Raw genomic sequence first — 24,774 nt, 5'->3', positions numbered from 1 at the left:
GCGGGATTGCCAGCCTGTGACTTTATGATTTTCATTTTCTCAGGTGATAGGCCCAGCAGTGGTTGTGACTGATTGACTGGTATCTCAATGTTTCCCTTTTCAAAGCACCTACATTGTGTTTTCATTAGTGGCTCTTTACATGCCCCCCCTTACAACCGAGGGTACGCATTTCTCCACATTCCCTTCAGCATTTATTTTTTGCAGCATTTTTCCTAATGGCCATTCTGACTGCTGTGAGCTGATAGGTTTTTGTAATATGGGTATTCATGTCATTAAAATTTTTAAATTCATCAGTTTTCCACACCTTTTATTTTCTGTTTAAAAAAAAAAGAAAAAAGTGTGAGTACAATATACCTCTTGAAAGTGTCTTCTTGGAACGTTGCCCTCGTTTGAATTTTTTGGTCAATTTTCAACCCAAGGATTGTTTTGGAGGGTAGGTGTCATTTACAGGCCTGCGGTTATCTGAATACTTAGTGAACTTATGCAATGGGTTTAAAGCTTCTGTTGTCGGAAACGGCTACAATGAGGTAGCATTTCTCCATTCCCAAATCTGGGTACTAGGGCAAGAGCCTTTCTGGAAGTCGTGTTCCTAGGTTGTAAATTAGAATTGAATGTGCCAGGAGATAGCCCCATATGTTTAAGTCTCATTACTTCTTCTTGTTTTTTTAAATTTTTTAAATCGGGGTTAAGATTAGAATATTATTTGTCCTAAGTGTACAGAGTCTGGTTCATTTATACATTATATACGTCTATTCATGTACAGATCCTCTTCCCATGTAAAATATTACAGAGTGTTCCGTAGAACCCCCTTAATATATGGTCTGGCTTTTTGATATATGTATATACTATGTATTTATATATGTATAGTAACACGAACATTGATTTATCCATTGCCCCCACCTTTCCTTATACATGAGCAGAGTTTGATTTCTAAGCACGTGAGTGTCTTTCTCTTTGGAAATATGTTCATTTCTGTCAGTTATTAGATAACACCATAAGTAATATCATAGGGTATAGGTATCTTGCTTTCCGAAATACCTCATGTTTTGTGATTATCTCCAGGCTCAACTATGGTGCCTCAAAGAGCAGTGCTTCATTGTTTTCCATGGCTTATATTCCATTGTGTACGTGGACCACTTCTTCTAGGTGCATTCCTTGGTTGATGGACATTTTCATTGCTTCCAAGTGCTGGCTATGGTAAATCTTGCTGGCGTACAGGTTTGCCAGCCTGTGACTTTTTGATTCTCATTTTCTCAGGTGATAGGCCCATCATTTGTTGTGAATGATTGACTGGTAGCTCAATGTTTCCCTTTTCAAAGGACCTACATTGTGTTTTCATAATGCGTTGAAATTGAGCTTTAAGACATGTCCTTTTTATTTTTCCAGCTGTGATTAGAGCTTATTTCTTCAAAGTGTTTTCTTAAAGTATGTGTCACCATTTGAAATATTTTGGCCATTATCTCCCTCAAGACATTTTGAGGGCAGGTTTCATTTACAGCCCTGCAGTACTTGTTCTTATGAAGTGACCATTAGCTCAGGCTTTAAACCTGCTTTTGCAGGTAACGGCCAGAGAGCGGCAGCCTTTCTACGTTTCCCATGCTGGTACTAGGGAAACAGACCTACCGGCCAGTGGTGTCCTTCGGTTATAAATGAGAGTGCAATGTGCCCGGATAAACCCACAATTGTTGATGTCTGCTTGTTTTTGTTTGTTTTTAAATTTAATTTATATTTATTATTAGAGTAATATTCCATTGTGTACATGGACCCCTTCTTCTTGGTGCATTCCTCGGTTGATGGACATTTTCATTGCTTCCAAGTGCTGGCTATGGTAAATCTTGCTGGCGTACAGGTTTGCCAGCCTGTGACTTTTTGATTCTCATTTTCTCAGGTGGTAGGCCAAACAGTGGTTGTGATTGATTGACTGGTAGCTCAATGTTTCCCTTTTCAAAGCACCTACATTGTGTTTTCATTAGTGGCTCTTTACATGCCCCCACTTACAACCGAGGGTACGCATTTCTCCACACTCCCTTCACCGTTTATTTTTTGCAGCATTATTCCTAATGGCCATTCTGACTGCTGTGAGCTGATAGGTTTTTGTAATATGGGTATGCATGTCATTAAAATTTTTAAAATTCATCATATTCCTATGCCTTTTTCTTTTCTCTTAAAAGAAAAAACCGTGAGTACAATATAGCTCTTGAAATTGTCTTCTTCGCAGGTTGCCCTCTTCTGAAGTTTTTGGTCGAATTTGACCCCAGAAATTTTCTGGAAGGAAGGTGCCATTTACAGAAATGCAAGTTGGTGAAAATTTAGTCACCTTTTGCAGTGGGTTCAAAGCTGCTGTTGTGGGAAACGGCCACAAGGAGGTAGCATTTCTCCATTCCCCAATCTGGGTACTAGGGCAGCAGAGCCTTTCTGGAAGTCATTGTCCTAGGTTGTAAATTAGAATGGAATTTGCCAGGAGAAATCCCCATAAGTTTATGTCTCATTACTTCTTCTTGGTTTTAAAATTTTTTTAATCTGGGTAAAGTTTAGAATATTGTTTGTCCTAGGTGTACACAATCTGGTTCATTTATACATTATGTATGTCTATTAATGTACAGATCCTCTTCCCATGTAAAATATTACAGTGTTCTGTCGACCTCCCTTGCTATATGTTCGGTCTTTTTGATACATGTATATACTATGTATTTGTATATGTATAGTAACACTAATCTTCATTTCTCGATTTCCCCCCTCCTTTCCTTTTCGACGAGCATAGTTTGTTTTCTAAGCCTGTGAGTGTCTTTCTCTTTGGAAATATGTTCATCTGTGTCAGTTATTGCATAATGCCATAAGTGATAATATAGGATATAGGTCTTTTGCTTTCCGACCTACTTCATGTTTTGTGATTATCTCCAGGCTCATCTATGGTGCCTCAAAGAGCAGTGCTTCAATGTTTTCCATAGCTAATATTCCATTGTGTACATGGACCACTTCTTCTGGGTGCATTCCTCTGTTGATGGACATTTTCGTTGCTTCCAAGTGTTGCCTATGGTAAATATTGCTGGAGTGCAGGATTGCCAGCCTGTGATTTTTGATTTTCATTTTCTCAGGTGATAGACCCAGCAGTGGGTATGATTGATTGACTGGTATGGTAGCTCAACGTTTACCTTTTCAAGGCACCTCAATAGTGCTTTCATTAGTGGCTCTTACCACGTCCCCCTTAGAATCGAGGGTACGCATTTCTCCACAATCACGTCAGCATTTAAGGCTTGCACCATTTTTGTTGATGGCCCTTCTGACTGGTGTGAGCTGGTAAGTTTTTGTAATTTGGGTTTACATGTATGTAAAAATTCCTACAATTCATCATTTTTCCATGCCTTTTTCTTTTCTGTTAAAAGAAAAAAGAAAAAAAGTGTGAGTATAATATACCTCTTCAAATTTTCTTTTTGGAAGGGTGCACTCTGGAATTTTTTGGTCGATTTTCGACCTCAGGATTTTTTGGAGGGACGGTGTCATTTACAGACCTGCAATTGGTGAATATTTTGTGACCTTTTGCAGTGGTATTAAAGCTGCTGTTGTGGGAAACGGCCACAAGGATGCAGCATTTCTCCATTCCCAAATCTGGGTACTAGGGCAGCAGAGCCGTTCTGGAAGTTTTTTGCCTAGGTTGTAAATTTGGATGGAATGTGCCAGGAAAACCCCCCATAAGATTTTGTCTCATTACTCCTAGTTCGTTGTTTTAATTTTTTCAATTTGGTTTATGGTTAGAATGTTTCTCGTCCAAGGTGTACACACTCTGGTTCATCTACATATTCTATATACCTATTTATGTAGAGATCCTCTTCCCTTGTAAATTATTACAGAGTGCTCCGTAAACCTTCCTCGCTATTTGGTCAGTCTTTTTGATATAAGTATATAATATGTATTTCTATACATATGGTAACGCTAATCTTCATTTATCCATTCCCCCCACCTTTCCTTTTAGATAAGCATAGTTTTTTTTAATAAGTCTGTGATTGACTTTCTCTGTGGAAATATGTTCATTTGAGTCAGTTATTAGATAACGCCTATAAGTGATATCATAGGATATAGGACTTTTGCTTTCCGACTTACCTCATATTCTGTGATTATCTCCAAGATCATCTATGTTGCCTCAAAGAGCAGTGTTTCATTGTTTTACAATGGCTAGTATTCATTGTGTACATGGACCACTTCTTCTTTATCCTTTCATCTGTTGATGGACATTTTGGTTGCTTCACTGCCTTGTCTATTGTGAATCAGGCTGCAGTGCAGCTTTTGCAGCCCGGGTCTTCTTCATTCTGGTCTTCTCAGGTGAGAGACCCATTGGTGCGCCTGCTGGATTGAATGGTACCTCAATTTTTCCTTTTGAACGCAGCTCCTTTCTGTTCTCATTATTAGCGTTTAACCCTCTTACATCTCACCAGCAGCTACAGGGTACACAGTTCTCTAAAACCTCTTAGGCATTTATTCTTTGTAGTCTTTTTTCCAATGGTCAGCCGACTGGTGTGAGTTGAAAACTTTTTGTAGATTAGATTGCATGAGTCTAATACTTCCTGAGGCTGAGCTTTTATCCATTTTCCTTTCTTTAAAAAGAGAGTGAGTAAAACATACCTCTTCATACTATCTTCTTGCAAATTTTGCCTGTTTTGAAATTTTTATCCATTCCCTACCTCAGCACAATTTTGAGGGCAGGTGTCCTTTACAGCCCTGAGTCCTTGTGAATGGTAAGTGACCATTAGCTGTGGGTTAAAAGCTGCTCTGGCAGGAATTGGCCACAAGGCGGCAGCATTTCTCCTTTACCAAATCTGGTTACTAGGGCAACAGAGCCTTACTGGAAGTGGTGTTCTAGGTTGTAAATTAGAATGGAATGTGCGAGGAAAAAGCTCTTTAAGTTTATGTCTCATTACTTCTTGTTGGTATTTTTAACTTAATTTTAATTATTTATCACAGCAAACTTGATTACAATGTTTTGTTTGTTCTAGGTGTGCAAGATGTGGTTCTTTCACACATATACATATATCTATTCTTCTTCGGATCCTTTTCCCATGTAGGTTATGACACAATGTTGAGTAGTCTTCTCTTGGTATTGCATAGGTCTTTGGTGATTATATATTTCACATGTGTTTGTATCTCTCTGTTAACCTCAATATGGTAATGTATCCAATCCTCACACCTTTCCATTTGGTCAACCATAAGTTTTTTTAATGTATCTATGATAATGTTTGTCTGTGGAAATATCTTTCTTTGTATCATTCTTTAGGTAACCCCTATATGTGATATGATAGGATATGTGTCTTTCGCTTTCTCACTTACTCCAAGTTGCGTGATTACTTCTAGACTCATCTATGGTGCTGCAAATGGCATTGTTTCATTTTTTTCACTAGCTCATATTCCATCTGTACAGGTAGCAGTTCTTCTTTGTCCACCCATCTGTCGATGGGCTTTTTGGTTACTTCCATATCTTGGCTATTGTATTAGTATGCAATGCAGATTTGCGTGGCTCTGTCCTTCCAATTCTGTCTTCTTAGTTTATAGGTCCAGGAATAGGTCTGCTGGATCATATGGTAGCTCAGTGTTTACCTTTTAAAGGCACCTCTGTTCTGTTCTCCTTAGTGGCTCTTTCCAGGTTACGTCCCACTTAAAGTAGAGGGCATGTATTTCTTCCCAGCACCTTCTGGATTTATTCTTTGTAGTTTTTGCTGATGATTATTCTGAGTGGTGTGAGCTGATACCTCTTTGTGGTTGAATTTGCATGTGTCTCATAATGCGTTGAAATTGAGCTTTAAGACATGTCCTTTTTATTTTTCCAGCTGTGATTAGAGCTTATATCTTCAAAGTGTTTTCTTAAAGTATTTGTCACCATTTGAAACATTTTGGCCATTATCTCCCTCAAGACATTTTGAGGGCAGGTTTCATTTACAGCCCTGCAGTACTTGTTCTTATGAAGTGACCATTAGCTCAGGCTTTAATCCTGCTTTTGCAGGTAACGGCCAGAGAGCGGCAGCCTTTCTACGTTTCCCATGCTGGTACTAGTGAAACAGACCTACCTGCCAGTGGTGTTCTTTGGTTATAAATTAGAGTGCAATGTTCCCGTATAAACCCACAAATGTTGATGTCTCTTTGCTTTTGTTTGTTTTTAAATTTAATTTATATTTATTATTAGAGTAATATTCCATTGTGTACGTGGACCACTACTTCTTGGTGCATTCCTCGGTTGATGGACATTTTCATTGCTTCCAAGTGCTGGCTATGGTAAATCTTGCTGGCGTACAGGTTTGCCAGCCTGTGACTTTTTGATTCTCATTTTCTCAGGTGATAGGCCAAGCAGTGGTTGTGATTGATTGACTGGTAGCTCAATGTTTCCCTTTTCAAAGCACCTACATTGTGTTTTCATTAGTGGCTCTTTACATGCCCCCCCTTACAACCGAGGGTACGCATTTATCCACACTCCCTTCACCGTTTATTTTTTGCAGCATTATTCCTAATGGCCATTCTGACTGCTGTGAGCTGATAGGTTTTTGTAATATGGGTATGCATGTCATTAAAATTTTTAAAATTCACCATATTCCTATTCCTTTTTCTTTTCTCTTAAAAGAAAAAACTTTGAGTACAATATAGCTCTTGAAATTGCCTTCTTTGAAGGTTGCCCTCTTCTGAAGTTTTTGGTCGCTTTTTGACCCCAGAAATTTTCTGGAAGGCAGGTGCCATTTACAGAAATGCAAGTTGGTGAAAATTTAGTCACCTTTTGCAGTGGGTTCAAAGCTGCTGTTGTGGGAAACGGCCACAAGGAGGTAGCATTTCTCCATTCCCCAATCTGGGTACTAGGGCAGCAGAGCCTTTCTGGAAGTCATTGTCCTAGGTTGTAAATTAGAATGGAATTTGCCAGGAGAAATCCCCATAAGTTTATGTCTCATTACTTCTTCTTGGTTTTAAAATTTTTTTAATCTGGGTAAAGTTTAGAATATTGTTTGTCCTAGGTGTACACAATCTGGTTCATTTACACATTATGTATGTCTATTACTGTACAGATCCTCTTCCCATATAAAATATTACAGTGTTCTGTCGACCTCCCTTGCTATATGTTCGGTCTTTTTGATACATGTATATACTATGTATTTGTATATGTATAGTAACACTAATCTTCATTTCTCAATTTCCCCCCTCCTTTCCTTTTCGATGAGCATAGTTTGTTTTCTAAGCCTGTGAGTGTCTTTCTCTTTGGAAATATGTTCATCTGTGTCAGTTATTAGATAATGCCATAAGTGATAATATAGGATATAGGTCTTTTGCTTTCCGACCTACTTCATGTTTTGTGATTATCTCCAGGCTCATCTATGGTGCCTCAAAGAGCAGTGCTTCAATGTTTTCCATAGCTAATATTCCATTGTGTACATGGACCACTTCTTCTTGGTGCATTCCTCTGTTGATGGACATTTTCGTTGCTTCCAAGTGTTGCCTTTGGTAAATATTGCTGGAGTACAGGTTTGCCAGCCTGTGATTTTTGATTTTCATTTTCTCAGGTGGTAGACCCAGCAGTGGGTATGATTGATTGACTGGTATGGTAGCTCAACGTTTACCTTTCCAAGGCACCTCAATTGTGCTTTCATTAGTGGCTCTTACCACATCCCCCTTAGAATCGACGGTACGCATTTCTCCACAATCACATCAGCATATATTGTTTGCAGCATTTTTGTTGAGGGCCGTTCTGACTGGAGTGAGCTGATAGTTTTTTGTAATTTGGGTTTACATGTCTGTAAAAATACTTACAATTCATCATTTTTCCACGCCTTTTTCTTTTCTGTTAAAAGAAAAAAGGAAAAAAGTGTGAGTATAATATACCTCTTCAAATTTTCTTTTTGGAAGGTTGCACTCTGGAATTTTTTGGACGATTTTCCACCTCAGTATTTTTTGGAGGGCCGGTGTCATTTACAGACCTGCAATGGGTGAATATTTAGTGACCTTTTGCAGTGGGTTTTAAGCTGCTGTTGTGGGAAACGGCCACAAGGATGCAGCATTTCTCCATTCCCAAATCTGGGTACTAGGGCAGCAGAGCCATTCTGGAAGTTGTTTGCCTAGGTTTTAAATTTGGATGGAATGTGCCAGGAAAACCCCCCATAAGTTTGTGTCTCATTACTCCTAGTTTGTTGTTTTAATTTTTTCAATTGGCGTAATGGTTAGAATGTTGCTTATCCAAGGTGTACACACTCTGGTTCATCTACATATTCTATATACCTATTTATGTAGAGATCGTCTTCCCGTGTAAATTATTACAGAGTGTTCCGTAAACCTTCCTTGCTATTTGGTCAGTCTTTTTGATATATGTATATAATATGTATTTGTATACATATGGTAACGCTAATCTTCATTTATCCATTCCCCCACCTTTCCTTTTAGATAAGCATAGTTTTTTTAATAAGTCTGTGATTGACTTTCTCTGTGGAAATATGTTCATTTGTGTCAGTTATTAGATAACGCCTATAAGTGATATCGTAGGATATAGGATTTTGCTTTCCGACTTACCTCATGTTCTGTGATTATCTCCAAGATCATCTATGGTGCCTCAAAGAGCAGTGTTTCATTGTTTTCCATGGCTAGTATTCATTGTGTACATGGACCACTTCTTCTTTATCCTTTCATCTGTTGGTGGACATTTTGGTTGCTTCACTGCCTTGTCTATTGTGAATCAGGCTGCAGTGCAGCTTTTGCAGCCCGGGTCTTCTTCATTCTGGTCTTCTCAAGTGAGAGGCCCATTGTTGCACCTGCTGGATTGAATGGTACCTCAATTTTTCCTTTTAAACGCAGCTCCTTTCTGTTCTCATTATTAGCGTTTAACCCTTTTACATCTCACCAGCAGCTAGAGGGTACACAGTTCTCTAAAACCTCTTCAGCATTTATTGTTTGTAGACTTTTTGCCAATGGTCAGTCGACTGGTGTGAGTTGAAAAGTTTTTGTAGATTAGATTGCATGAGTCTAATACTTCCTGAGGCTGAGCTTTTATCCATTTTTCGTTCTTTAAAAAGAGAGTGAGTAAAACTTACCTTTTCATACTATCTTCGTGAACATTTTGCCTGTTTTGAATTCTTTTATCCATTCCCTACCTCAGCACAATTTTGAGGGCAGGCGTCCTTTACAGCCCTGAGTCCTTGTGAATGGTAAATGACCATTAGCTGTGGGTTAAAAGCTGCTCTTGCGGGAAACGGCCACATGGCGGCAGCATTTCTCCTTTACCAAATCTGGTTACTAGGGCAACAGAGCCTTACTGGAAGTGGTGTTCTAGGTTGTAAATTAGAATGGAATGTTCGAGGAAAAAGCCCTTTAAGTTTATGTCTCATTACTTCTTGTTGGTATTTTTAACTTAATTTAATTTTTATCACAGCAAACTTGACTACAATGTTTTGTTTGTTCTAGGTGTGCAAGATGTGGTTCTTTCACACATATATATATATCTATTCTTCTTCGGATCCTTTTCCCATGTAGGTTATGACACAATGTTGAGTAATCTTCCCTTGGTATTGCGTAGGTATTTGGGGATTGTATATTTCACATGTGTTTGTATGTCTCTGTTAACCTCAATATGGTAATGTATCCAATCCTCACACCTTTCCATTTGGTGAACCAAAAGTTTTTTTAATGAATCTATGATAGTGTTTGTCTGTGGAAATATCTTTGTTTGTATCATTTTTTAGGTAACCCCTATATGTGATACGATAGGATATGTGTCTTTCGCTTTCTCACTTACTCCAAGTTGCGTGATTACTTCTAGACTCATCTATGGTGCTGCAAATGGCATTGTTTCATTTTTTCACTAGCTCATATTCCATCTGTACAGGTAGCAGTTCTTCTTTGTCCACCCATCTGTCGATGGGCTTTTTGGTTACTTCCATATCTTGCCTATTGTAATAGTATGCAATGCAGATTTGCGAGGCTGTGTCCTTCCAATTCTGTCTTCTTAGTTTATAGGTCCAGGAATAGGTCTGCTGTATCATATGGTAGCTCAGTGTTTACCTTTTAAAGGCACCTCTGTTCTGTTCTCCTTAGTGGCTCTTTCCAGGTTACGTCCCACTTAAAGTGGAGGGCATGTATTTCTTCCCAGCACCTTCAGGATTTATTCTTTGTAGTTTTTGCTGATGATTTTTCTGAGTGGTGTGAGCTGATACCTCTTTGTGGTTGAATTTGCATGTGTCTCATAATGCGTTGAAATTGAGCTTTAAGACATGTCCTTTTTATTTTTCCAGCTGTGATTAGAGCTTATTTCTTCAAAGTGTTTTCTTAAAGTATGTGTCACCATTTGAAATATTTTGGCCATTATCTCCCTCAAGACATTTTGAGGGCAGGTTTCATTTACAGCCCTGCAGTACTTGTTCTTATGAAGTGACCATTAGCTCAGGCTTTAAACCTGCTTTTGCAGGTAACGGCCAGAGAGCGGCAGCCTTTCTACGTTTCCCATGCTGGTACTAGGGAAACAGACCTACCGGCCAGTGGTGTTCTTCGGTTATAAATGAGAGTGCAATGTGCCCGGATAAACCCACAAATGTTGATGTCTCCTTGCTTTTGTTTGTTTTTAAATTTAATTTATATTTATTATTAGAGTAATATTCCATTGTGTACGTGGACCACTTCTTCTTGGTGCATTCCTCGGTTGATGGACATTTTCATTGCTTCCAAGTGCTGGCTATGGTAAATCTTGCTGGCGTACAGGTTTGCCAGCCTGTGACTTTTTGATTCTCATTTTCTCAGGTGGTAGGCCAAGCAGTGGTTGTGATTGATTGACTGGTAGCTCAACGTTTCCCTTTTAAAGCAACTACATTGTGTTTTCATTAGTGGCTCTTTACATGCCCCCCCTTACAACCGAGGGTACGTATTTCTCCACACTCCCTTCACCGTTTATTTTTTGCAGCATTATTCCTAATGGCCATTCTGACTGCTGTGAGCTGATAGGTTTTTGTAATATGGGTATGCATGTCATTAAAATTTTTAAAATTCATCATATTCCTATGCCTTTATCTTTTCTCTTGAAAGAAAAAACCGTGAGTACAATATAGCTCTTGAAATTGTCTTCTTTGCAGGTTGCCCTCTTCTGAAGTTTTTGGTCTATTTTTGACCCCAGAAATTTTCTGGAAGGCAGGTGCCATTTACAGAAATGCAAGTTGGTGAAAATTTAGTCACCTTTTGCAGTGGGTTCAAAGCTGCTGTTGTGGGAAACGGCCACAAGGAGGTAGCATTTCTCCATTCCCCAATCTGGGTACTAGGGCAGCAGAGCCTTTCTGGAAGTCATTGTCCTAGGTTGTAAATTAGAATGGAATTTGCCAGGAGAAATCCCCATAAGTTTATGTCTCATTACTTCTTCTTGGTTTTAAAATTTTTTTAATCTGGGTAAAGTTTAGAATATTGTTTGTCCTAGGTGTACACAATCTGGTTCATTTATACATTATGTATGTCTATTAATGTACAGATCCTCTTCCCATGTAAAATATTACAGTGTTCTGTCGACCTCCCTTGCTATATGTTCGGTCTTTTTGATACATGTATATACTATGTATTTGTATATGTATAGTAACACTAATCTTCATTTCTCAATTTCCCCCCTCCTTTCCTTTTCGATGAGCATAGTTTGTTTTCTAAGCCTGTGAGTGTCTTTCTCTTTGGAAATATGTTCATCTGTGTCAGTTATTACATAATGCCATAAGTGATAATATAGGATATAGGTCTTTTGCTTTCCGACCTACTTCATGTTTTGTGATTATCTCCAGGCTCATCTATGGTGCCTCAAAGAGCAGTGCTTCAATGTTTTCCATAGCTAATATTCCATTGTGTACATGGACCACTTCTTCTGGGTGCATTCCTCTGTTGATGGACATTTTCGTTGCTTCCAAGTGTTGCCTATGGTAAATATTGCTGGAGTGCAGGATTGCCAGCCTGTGATTTTTGATTTTCATTTTCTCAGGTGATAGACCCAGCAGTGGGTATGATTGATTGACTGGTATGGTAGCTCAACGTTTACCTTTTCAACGCACCTCAATAGTGCTTTCATTAGTGGCTCTTACCACGTCCCCCTTAGAATCGAGGGTACGCATTTCTCCACAATCACGTCAGCATTTAAGGCTTGCACCATTTTTGTTGATGGCCGTTCTGACTGGTGTGAGCTGGTAAGTTTTTGTAATTTGGGTTTACATGTCTGTAAAAATTCCTACAATTCATCATTTTTCCACGCCTTTTTCTTTTCTGTTAAAAGAAAAAAGGAAAAAAGTGTGAGTATAATATACCTCTTCAAATTTTCTTTTTGGAAGGTTGCACTCTGGAATTTTTTGGACGATTTTCCACCTCAGTATTTTTTGGAGGGCCGGTGTCATTTACAGACCTGCAATGGGTGAATATTTAGTGACCTTTTGCAGTGGGTTTTAAGCTGCTGTTGTGGGAAACGGCCACAAGGATGCAGCATTTCTCCATTCCCAAATCTGGGTACTAGGGCAGCAGAGCCATTCTGGAAGTTGTTTGCCTAGGTTTTAAATTTGGATGGAATGTGCCAGGAAAACCCCCCATAAGTTTATGTCTCATTACTCCTAATTCGTTGTTTTAATTTTTTCAATTGGGGTTATGGTTAGAATGTTGCTCGTCAAAGGTATACATACTCTGGTTCATCTACCTATTCTATATAACTATTTATTTAGAGGTCCTCTTCCCGTGTAAATTATTACAGAGTGTTCCGTAATTCTTCCTTGCTATATGGTCGGTCTTTTTGATATATGTATATAATATGTATTTGTATACATATGGTAACGGTAATCTTCATTTATCCATTCCCCCCACCTTTCCTTTTAGATAAGCATAGTTTTTCTTTAATAAGTCTGTGATTGACCTTCTCTGTGGAAATATTTTCATTTGTGTCCGTTATTGGATAACGCCTATAAGTGATATCGTAGGATATAGGACTTTTGCTTTCCGACTTACCTCATGTTCTGTGATTATCTCCAAGATCATCTATGGTGCCTCAAAGAGCAGTGTTTCATTGTTTTGCATGGCTAGTATTCATTGTGTACATGGACCACTTCTTCTTTATCCTTTCATCTGTTGATGGACATTTTGGTTGCTTCACTGCCTTGTCTATTATGAATAAGGCTGCAGTGCAGCTTTTGCAGCCCGGGTCTTCTTCATTCTGGTCTTCTCAGGTGAGAGGCCCATTGGTGCGCCTGCTGGATTGAATGGTACCTCAATTTTTCCTTTTAAACGCAGCTCCTTTCTGTTCTCATTATTAGCGTTTAACCCTCTTACATCTCCCCAGCAGCTAGAGGGTACAGAGTTCTGTAAAATCTCTTCAGCATTTATTGTTTGTAGACTTTTTGCCAATGGTCAGTCGACTGGTGTGAGTTGAAAAGTTTTTGTAGATTAGATTACATGAGTCTAATACTTCCTGAGGCTGAGCTTTTATCCATTTTCCTTTCTTTAAAAAGAGAGTGAGTAAAACTTACCTCTTCATACTACCTTCGTGAACATTTTGCCTGTTTTGAATTCTTTTATCCATTCCCTACATCAGCACAATTTTGAGGGCAGGTGTCCTTTACAGCCCTGAGTCCTTGTGAATGGTAAGTGACCATTAGCTGTGGGTTAATAGCTGCTCTTGCGGGAATCGGCCACAAGGCGGCAGCATTTCTCCTTTACCAAATCTGGTTACTAGGGCAACAGAGCCTTACTGGAAGTGGTGTTCTAGGTTGTAAATTAGAATGGAATGTGCGAGCAAAAAGCCCTTTAAGTTTATGTCTCATTACTTCTTGTTGGTATTTTTACCTTAATTTTAATTTTTATCACAGCAAACTTGATTACAATGTTTTGTTTGTTCTAGGTGTGCAAGATGTGGTTCTTTCCACATATACATATATCTATTCTTCTTCAGATCCTTTTCCCATGTAGGTTATGACACAATGTTGAGTAGTCTTCCCTTGGTATTGGGTAGGTCTTTGGTGATTATATATTTCACATGTGTTTGTATCTCTCTGTTAACCTCAATATGGTAATGTATCCAATCCTCACACCTTTCCATTTGGTGAACCACAATTTTTTTAATGAATCTATGATAGTGTTTGTCTGTGGAAATATCTTTGTTTATATCATTTTTTAGGTAACCCCTATATGTGATATGATAGGATATGTGTCTTTCGCTTTCTCACTTACTCCAAGTTGCGTGATTACTTCTAGACTCATCTATGGTGCTGCAAATGGCATTGTTTCATTTTTTCACTAGCTCATAGTCCATCTGTACAGGTAGCAGTTCTTCTTGGTCCACCCATCTGTCGATCGGCTTTTTGGTTACTTCCATATCTTGGCTATTGTAATAGTATGCAATGCAGATTTGCGTGGCTGTGTCCTTCCATTTCTGTCTTCTTAGTTTATAGGTCCGGGAATACGTCTGCTGGATCATATGGTAGCTCAGTGTTTACCTTTAAAAGGCACCTCTGTTCTGTTCTCCTTAGTGGCTCTTTCCAGGTTATGTCCCACTTAAAGTGGAGGGCATGTATTTCTTCCCAGCACCTTCAGGATTTATTCTTTGTAGTTTTTGCTGATGATTATTCTGAGTGGTGTGAGCTGATACCTCTTTGTGGTTGAATTTGCATGTGTCGCATAATGCGTTGAAATTGAGCTTTAAGATATATCCTTTTTATTTTTCCAGCTGTGATTAGAGCTTATTTCTTCAAAGTGTTTTCTTAAAGTATGTGTCACCATTTGAAATATTTTGGCCATTATCTCCCTCAAGACATTTTGAGGGCAGGTTTCATTTACAGCCCTGCAGTACTTGTTCACATGAAGTGACCATTAGCTCAGGCTTTAAACCTACTTTTGCAGGTAACGGCCAGAGAGTGGCAGCCTTTCTTCGTTTCCCATGCTGGTAGTAGGGAAACAGACCTACCGGCCAGTGGTGTTCTTCGGTTATAAATTAGAGTGCAATGTGCCCAGATAAACCCACAAATGTTGATGTCTCCTTGCTTTTGTTTGTTTTTAAATTTAATTTATATTTATTATTAGAGTAATATTCCATTGTGTACATGGACCACTTCTTCTTGGTGCATTCCTCGGTTGATGGACATTTTCATTGCTTCCAAGTGCTGGCTATGGTAAATCTTGCTGGTGTACAGGTTTGCCAGCCTGTGTCTTTTTGATTCTCATTTTCTCAGGTGATAGGCCAAGCAGTGGTTGTGATTGATTGACTGGTAGCTCAATGTTTCCCTTTTCAAATCACCTACATTGTGTTTTCATTAGTGGCTCTTTACATGCTCCCCCTTTCAACCGAGGGTACGCATTTCTCCACACTCCCTTCACCGTTTATTTTTTGCAGCATTATTCCTAATGGCCATTCTGACTGCTGTGATCTGATAGGTTTTTGTAATATGGGTATGCATGTCATTAAAATTTTTAAAATTAACCATATTCCTATGCCTTTTTCTTTTCTCTTAAAAGAAAAAACCGTGAGTACAATATAGCTCTTGAAATTGTCTTCTTCGAAGGTTGCCCTCTTCTGAAGTTTTTGGTCGATTTTTGACCCCAGAAATTTTCTGGAAGGCAGGTGCCATTTACAGAAATGCAAGTTGGTGAAAATTTAGTCACCTTTTGCAGTGGGTTCAAAGCTGCTGTTGTGGGAAACGGCCACAAGGAGGTAGCATTTCTCCATTCCCCAATCTGGGTACTAGGGCAGCAGAGCCTTTCTGGAAGTCATTGTCCTAGGTTGTAAATTAGAATGGAATTTGCCAGGAGAAATCCCCATAAGTTTATGTCTCATTACTTCTTCTTGGTTTTAAAATTTTTTTAATCTGGGTAAAGTTTAGAATATTGTTTGTCCTAGGTGTACACAATCTGGTTCATTTATACATTATGTATGTCTATTAAAGTACAGATCCTCTTCCCATGTAAAATATTACAGTGTTCTGTCGACCTCCCTTGCTATATGTTCGGTCTTTTTGATACATGTATATACTATGTATTTGTATATGTATAGTAACACTAATCTTCATTTCTCAATTTCCCCCCTCCTTTCCTTTTCGATGAGCATAGTTTGTTTTCTAAGCCTGTGAGTGTCTTTCTCTTTGGAAATATGTTCATCTGTGTCAGTTATTACATAATGCCATAAGTGATAATATAGGATATAGGTCTTTTGCTTTCCGACCTACTTCATGTTTTGTGATTATCTCCAGGCTCATCTATGGTGCCTCAAAGAGCAGTGCTTCAATGTTTTCCATAGCTAATATTCCATTGTGTACATGGACCACTTCTTCTGGGTGCATTCCTCTGTTGATGGACATTTTCGTTGCTTCCAAGTGTTGCCTTTGGTAAATATTGCTGGAGTACAGGTTTGCCAGACTGTGATTTTTGATTTTCATTTTCTCAGGTGGTAGACCCAGCAGTGGGTATGATTGATTGACTGGTATGGTAGCTCAACGTTTACCTTTCCAAGGCACCTCAATTGTGCTTTCATTAGTGGCTCTTACCACATCCCCCTTAGAATCGACGGTTCACATTTCTCCACAATCACATCAGCATATATTGTTTGCAGCATTTTTGTTGAGGGCCGTTCTGACTGGTGTGAGCTGATAGTTTTTTGTAATTTGGGTTTACATGTCTGTAAAAATACTTACAATTCATCATTTTTCCACGCCTTTTTCTTTTCTGTTAAAAGAAAAAAGGAAAAAAGTGTGAGTATAATATACCTCTTCAAATTTTCTTTTTGGAAGGTTGCACTCTGGAATTTTTTGGACGATTTTCCACCTCAGTATTTTTTGGAGGGCCGGTGTCATTTACAGACCTGCAATGGGTGAATATTTAGTGACCTTTTGCAGTGGGTTTTAAGCTGCTGTTGTGGGAAACGGCCACAAGGATGCAGCATTTCTCCATTCCCAAATCTGGGTACTAGGGCAGCAGAGCCATTCTGGAAGTTGTTTGCCTAGGTTTTAAATTTGGATGGAATGTGCCAGGAAAACCCCCCATAAGTTTATGTCTCATTACTCCTAGTTTGTTGTTTTAATTTTTTCAATTGGCGTAATGGTTAGAATGTTGCTTATCCAAGGTGTACACACTCTGGTTCATCTACATATTCTATATACCTATTTATGTAGAGATCGTCTTCCCGTGTAAATTATTACAGAGTGTTCCGTAAACCTTCCTTGCTATTTGGTCAGTCTTTTTGATATATGTATATAATATGTATTTGTATACATATGGTAACGCTAATCTTCATTTATCCATTCCCCCACCTTTCCTTTTAGATAAGCATAGTTTTTTTAATAAGTCTGTGATTGACTTTCTCTGTGGAAATATGTTCATTTGTGTCAGTTATTAGATAACGCCTATAAGTGATATCGTAGGATATAGGATTTTGCTTTCCGACTTACCTCATGTTCTGTGATTATCTCCAAGATCATCTATGGTGCCTCAAAGAGCAGTGTTTCATTGTTTTCCATGGCTAGTATTCATTGTGTACATGGACCACTTCTTCTTTATCCTTTCATCTGTTGGTGGACATTTTGGTTGCTTCACTGCCTTGTCTATTGTGAATCAGGCTGCAGTGCAGCTTTTGCAGCCCGGGTCTTCTTCATTCTGGTCTTCTCAAGTGAGAGGCCCATTGTTGCACCTGCTGGATTGAATGGTACCTCAATTTTTCCTTTTAAACGCAGCTCCTTTCTGTTCTCATTATTAGCGTTTAACCCTTTTACATCTCACCAGCAGCTAGAGGGTACACAGTTCTCTAAAACCTCTTAGGCATTTATTGCTTGTAGTCTTTTTTCCAATGGTCAGTCGACTGGTGTGAGTTGAAAACTTTTTGTAGATTAGATTGCATGAGTCTAATACTTCCTGAGGCTGAGCTTTTATCCATTTTCCTTTCTTTAAAAAGAGAGTGAGTAAAACATACCTCTTCATACTATCTTCTTGCAAATTTTGCCTGTTTTGAAATTTTTATCCATTCCCTACCTCAGCACAATTTTGAGGGCAGGCGTCCTTTACAGCCCTGAGTCCTTGTGAATGGTAAATGACCATTAGCTGTGGGTTAAAAGCTGCTCTTGCGGGAAACGGCCACATGGCGGCAGCATTTCTCCTTTACCAAATCTGGTTACTAGGGCAACAGAGCCTTACTGGAAGTGGTGTTCTAGGTTGTAAATTAGAATGGAATGTTCGAGGAAAAAGCCCTTTAAGTTTATGTCTCATTACTTCTTGTTGGTATTTTTAACTTAATTTAATTTTTATCACAGCAAACTTGACTACAATGTTTTGTTTGTTCTAGGTGTGCAAGATGTGGTTCTTTCACACATATATATATATCTATTCTTCTTCGGATCCTTTTCCCATGTAGGTTATGACACAATGTTGAGTAATCTTCCCTTGGTATTGCGTAGGTATTTGGGGATTGTATATTTCACATGTGTTTGTATGTCTCTGTTAACCTCAATATGGTAATGTATCCAATCCTCACACCTTTCCATTTGGTGAACCAAAAGTTTTTTTAATGAATCTATGATAGTGTTTGTCTGTGGAAATATCTTTGTTTGTATCATTTTTTAGGTAACCCCTATATGTGATACGATAGGATATGTGTCTTTCGCTTTCTCACTTACTCCAAGTTGCGTGATTACTTCTAGACTCATCTATGGTGCTGCAAATGGCATTGTTTCATTTTTTCACTAGCTCATATTCCATCTGTACAGGTAGCAGTTCTTCTTTGTCCACCCATCTGTCGATGGGCTTTTTGGTTACTTCCATATCTTGCCTATTGTAATAGTATGCAATGCAGATTTGCGAGGCTGTGTCCTTCCAATTCTGTCTTCTTAGTTTATAGGTCCAGGAATAGGTCTGCTGTATCATATGGTAGCTCAGTGTTTACCTTTTAAAGGCACCTCTGTTCTGTTCTCCTTAGTGGCTCTTTCCAGGTTACGTCCCACTTAAAGTGGAGGGCATGTATTTCTTCCCAGCACCTTCAGGATTTATTCTTTGTAGTTTTTGCTGATGATTTTTCTGAGTGGTGTGAGCTGATACCTCTTTGTGGTTGAATTTGCATGTGTCTCATAATGCGTTGAAATTGAGCTTTAAGACATGTCCTTTTTATTTTTCCAGCTGTGATTAGAGCTTATTTCTTCAAAGTGTTTTCTTAAAGTATGTGTCACCATTTGAAATATTTTGGCCATTATCTCCCTCAAGACATTTTGAGGGCAGGTTTCATTTACAGCCCTGCAGTACTTGTTCTTATGAAGTGACCATTAGCTCAGGCTTTAAACCTGCTTTTGCAGGTAACGGCCAGAGAGCGGCAGCCTTTCTACGTTTCCCATGCTGGTACTAGGGAAACAGACCTACCGGCCAGTGGTGTTCTTCGGTTATAAATGAGAGTGCAATGTGCCCGGATAAACCCACAAATGTTGATGTCTCCTTGCTTTTGTTTGTTTTTAAATTTAATTTATATTTATTATTAGAGTAATATTCCATTGTGTACGTGGACCACTTCTTCTTGGTGCATTCCTCGGTTGATGGACATTTTCATTGCTTCCAAGTGCTGGCTATGGTAAATCTTGCTGGCGTACAGGTTTGCCAGCCTGTGACTTTTTGATTCTCATTTTCTCAGGTGGTAGGCCAAGCAGTGGTTGTGATTGATTGACTGGTAGCTCAACGTTTCCCTTTTAAAGCAACTACATTGTGTTTTCATTAGTGGCTCTTTACATGCCCCCCCTTACAACCGAGGGTACGTATTTCTCCACACTCCCTTCACCGTTTATTTTTTGCAGCATTATTCCTAATGGCCATTCTGACTGCTGTGAGCTGATAGGTTTTTGTAATATGGGTATGCATGTCATTAAAATTTTTAAAATTCATCATATTCCTATGCCTTTATCTTTTCTCTTGAAAGAAAAAACCGTGAGTACAATATAGCTCTTGAAATTGTCTTCTTTGCAGGTTGCCCTCTTCTGAAGTTTTTGGTCTATTTTTGACCCCAGAAATTTTCTGGAAGGCAGGTGCCATTTACAGAAATGCAAGTTGGTGAAAATTTAGTCACCTTTTGCAGTGGGTTCAAAGCTGCTGTTGTGGGAAACGGCCACAAGGAGGTAGCATTTCTCCATTCCCCAATCTGGGTACTAGGGCAGCAGAGCCTTTCTGGAAGTCATTGTCCTAGGTTGTAAATTAGAATGGAATTTGCCAGGAGAAATCCCCATAAGTTTATGTCTCATTACTTCTTCTTGGTTTTAAAATTTTTTTAATCTGGGTAAAGTTTAGAATATTGTTTGTCCTAGGTGTACACAATCTGGTTCATTTATACATTATGTATGTCTATTAATGTACAGATCCTCTTCCCATGTAAAATATTACAGTGTTCTGTCGACCTCCCTTGCTATATGTTCGGTCTTTTTGATACATGTATATACTATGTATTTGTATATGTATAGTAACACTAATCTTCATTTCTCAATTTCCCCCCTCCTTTCCTTTTCGATGAGCATAGTTTGTTTTCTAAGCCTGTGAGTGTCTTTCTCTTTGGAAATATGTTCATCTGTGTCAGTTATTACATAATGCCATAAGTGATAATATAGGATATAGGTCTTTTGCTTTCCGACCTACTTCATGTTTTGTGATTATCTCCAGGCTCATCTATGGTGCCTCAAAGAGCAGTGCTTCAATGTTTTCCATAGCTAATATTCCATTGTGTACATGGACCACTTCTTCTGGGTGCATTCCTCTGTTGATGGACATTTTCGTTGCTTCCAAGTGTTGCCTATGGTAAATATTGCTGGAGTGCAGGATTGCCAGCCTGTGATTTTTGATTTTCATTTTCTCAGGTGATAGACCCAGCAGTGGGTATGATTGATTGACTGGTATGGTAGCTCAACGTTTACCTTTTCAACGCACCTCAATAGTGCTTTCATTAGTGGCTCTTACCACGTCCCCCTTAGAATCGAGGGTACGCATTTCTCCACAATCACGTCAGCATTTAAGGCTTGCACCATTTTTGTTGATGGCCGTTCTGACTGGTGTGAGCTGGTAAGTTTTTGTAATTTGGGTTTACATGTCTGTAAAAATTCCTACAATTCATCATTTTTCCACGCCTTTTTCTTTTCTGTTAAAAGAAAAAAGGAAAAAAGTGTGAGTATAATATACCTCTTCAAATTTTCTTTTTGGAAGGTTGCACTCTGGAATTTTTTGGACGATTTTCCACCTCAGTATTTTTTGGAGGGCCGGTGTCATTTACAGACCTGCAATGGGTGAATATTTAGTGACCTTTTGCAGTGGGTTTTAAGCTGCTGTTGTGGGAAACGGCCACAAGGATGCAGCATTTCTCCATTCCCAAATCTGGGTACTAGGGCAGCAGAGCCATTCTGGAAGTTGTTTGCCTAGGTTTTAAATTTGGATGGAATGTGCCAGGAAAACCCCCCATAAGTTTATGTCTCATTACTCCTAATTCGTTGTTTTAATTTTTTCAATTGGGGTTATGGTTAGAATGTTGCTCGTCAAAGGTATACATACTCTGGTTCATCTACCTATTCTATATAACTATTTATTTAGAGGTCCTCTTCCCGTGTAAATTATTACAGAGTGTTCCGTAATTCTTCCTTGCTATATGGTCGGTCTTTTTGATATATGTATATAATATGTATTTGTATACATATGGTAACGGTAATCTTCATTTATCCATTCCCCCCACCTTTCCTTTTAGATAAGCATAGTTTTTCTTTAATAAGTCTGTGATTGACTTTCTCTGTGGAAATATTTTCATTTGTGTCAGTTATTAGATAACGCCTATAAGTGATATCGTAGGATATAGGACTTTTGCTTTCCGACTTACCTCATGTTCTGTGATTATCTCCAAGATCATCTATGGTGCCTCAAAGAGCAGTGTTTCATTGTTTTGCATGGCTAGTATTCATTGTGTACATGGACCACTTCTTCTTTATCCTTTCATCTGTTGATGGACATTTTGGTTGCTTCACTGCCTTGTCTATTATGAATAAGGCTGCAGTGCAGCTTTTGCAGCCCGGGTCTTCTTCATTCTGGTCTTCTCAGGTGAGAGGCCCATTGGTGCGCCTGCTGGATTGAATGGTACCTCAATTTTTCCTTTTAAACGCAGCTCCTTTCTGTTCTCATTATTAGCGTTTAACCCTCTTACATCTCCCCAGCAGCTAGAGGGTACAGAGTTCTGTAAAATCTCTTCAGCATTTATTGTTTGTAGACTTTTTGCCAATGGTCAGTCGACTGGTGTGAGTTGAAAAGTTTTTGTAGATTAGATTACATGAGTCTAATACTTCCTGAGGCTGAGCTTTTATCCATTTTCCTTTCTTTAAAAAGAGAGTGAGTAAAACTTACCTCTTCATACTACCTTCGTGAACATTTTGCCTGTTTTGAATTCTTTTATCCATTCCCTACATCAGCACAATTTTGAGGGCAGGTGTCCTTTACAGCCCTGAGTCCTTGTGAATGGTAAGTGACCATTAGCTGTGGGTTAATAGCTGCTCTTGCGGGAATCGGCCACAAGGCGGCAGCATTTCTCCTTTACCAAATCTGGTTACTAGGGCAACAGAGCCTTACTGGAAGTGGTGTTCTAGGTTGTAAATTAGAATGGAATGTGCGAGCAAAAAGCCCTTTAAGTTTATGTCTCATTACTTCTTGTTGGTATTTTTACCTTAATTTTAATTTTTATCACAGCAAACTTGATTACAATGTTTTGTTTGTTCTAGGTGTGCAAGATGTGGTTCTTTCACACATATACATATATCTATTCTTCTTCAGATCCTTTTCCCATGTAGGTTATGACACAATGTTGAGTAGTCTTCCCTTGGTATTGGGTAGGTCTTTGGTGATTATATATTTCACATGTGTTTGTATCTCTCTGTTAACCTCAATATGGTAATGTATCCAATCCTCACACCTTTCCATTTGGTGAACCACAATTTTTTTAATGAATCTATGATAGTGTTTGTCTGTGGAAATATCTTTGTTTATATCATTTTTTAGGTAACCCCTATATGTGATATGATAGGATATGTGTCTTTCGCTTTCTCACTTACTCCAAGTTGCGTGATTACTTCTAGACTCATCTATGGTGCTGCAAATGGCATTGTTTCATTTTTTCACTAGCTCATAGTCCATCTGTACAGGTAGCAGTTCTTCTTGGTCCACCCATCTGTCGATCGGCTTTTTGGTTACTTCCATATCTTGGCTATTGTAATAGTATGCAATGCAGATTTGCGTGGCTGTGTCCTTCCATTTCTGTCTTCTTAGTTTATAGGTCCGGGAATACGTCTGCTGGATCATATGGTAGCTCAGTGTTTACCTTTAAAAGGCACCTCTGTTCTGTTCTCCTTAGTGGCTCTTTCCAGGTTATGTCCCACTTAAAGTGGAGGGCATGTATTTCTTCCCAGCACCTTCAGGATTTATTCTTTGTAGTTTTTGCTGATGATTATTCTGAGTGGTGTGAGCTGATACCTCTTTGTGGTTGAATTTGCATGTGTCGCATAATGCGTTGAAATTGAGCTTTAAGATATATCCTTTTTATTTTTCCAGCTGTGATTAGAGCTTATTTCTTCAAAGTGTTTTCTTAAAGTATGTGTCACCATTTGAAATATTTTGGCCATTATCTCCCTCAAGACATTTTGAGGGCAGGTTTCATTTACAGCCCTGCAGTACTTGTTCACATGAAGTGACCATTAGCTCAGGCTTTAAACCGGCTTTTGCAGGTAACGGCCAGAGAGTGGCAGCCTTTCTTCGTTTCCCATGCTGGTAGTAGGGAAACAGACCTACCGGCCAGTGGTGTTCTTCGGTTATAAATTAGAGTGCAATGTGCCCAGATAAACCCACAAATGTTGATGTCTCCTTGCTTTTGTTTGTTTTTAAATTTAATTTATATTTATTATTAGAGTAATATTCCATTGTGTACATGGACCACTTCTTCTTTGTGCATTCCTCGGTTGATGGACATTTTCATTGCTTCCAAGTGCTGGCTATGGTAAATCTTGCTGGTGTACAGGTTTGCCAGCCTGTGTCTTTTTGATTCTCATTTTCTCAGGTGATAGGCCAAGCAGTGGTTGTGATTGATTGACTGGTAGCTCAATGTTTCCCTTTTCAAATCACCTACATTGTGTTTTCATTAGTGGCTCTTTACATGCTCCCCCTTTCAACCGAGGGTACGCATTTCTCCACACTCCCTTCACCGTTTATTTTTTGCAGCATTATTCCTAATGGCCATTCTGACTGCTGTGATCTGATAGGTTTTTGTAATATGGGTATGCATGTCATTAAAATTTTTAAAATTAACCATATTCCTATGCCTTTTTCTTTTCTCTTAAAAGAAAAAACCGTGAGTACAATATACCTCTTGAAATTGTCTTCTTCGAAGGTTGCCCTCTTCTGAAGTTTTTGGTCGATTTTTGACCCCAGAAATTTTCTGGAAGGCAGGTGCCATTTACAGAAATGCAAGTTGGTGAAAATTTAGTCACCTTTTGCAGTGGGTTCAAAGCTGCTGTTGTGGGAAACGGCCACAAGGAGGTAGCATTTCTCCATTCCCCAATCTGGGTACTAGGGCAGCAGAGCCTTTCTGGAAGTCATTGTCCTAGGTTGTAAATTAGAATGGAATTTGCCAGGAGAAATCCCCATAAGTTTATGTCTCATTACTTCTTCTTGGTTTTAAAATTTTTTTAATCTGGGTAAAGTTTAGAATATTGTTTGTCCTAGGTGTACACAATCTGGTTCATTTATACATTATGTATGTCTATTAATGTACAGATCCTCTTCCCATGTAAAATATTACAGTGTTCTGTC

This window comes from Balaenoptera physalus, assembly GCF_965194825.1.
Source record: "Balaenoptera physalus genome assembly, chromosome: 8".
Taxonomy (NCBI): domain Eukaryota; kingdom Metazoa; phylum Chordata; class Mammalia; order Artiodactyla; family Balaenopteridae; genus Balaenoptera; species Balaenoptera physalus.
The sequence above is the reverse complement of the archived record's forward strand: the minus strand, read 5'-3'. Positions refer to the sequence as shown.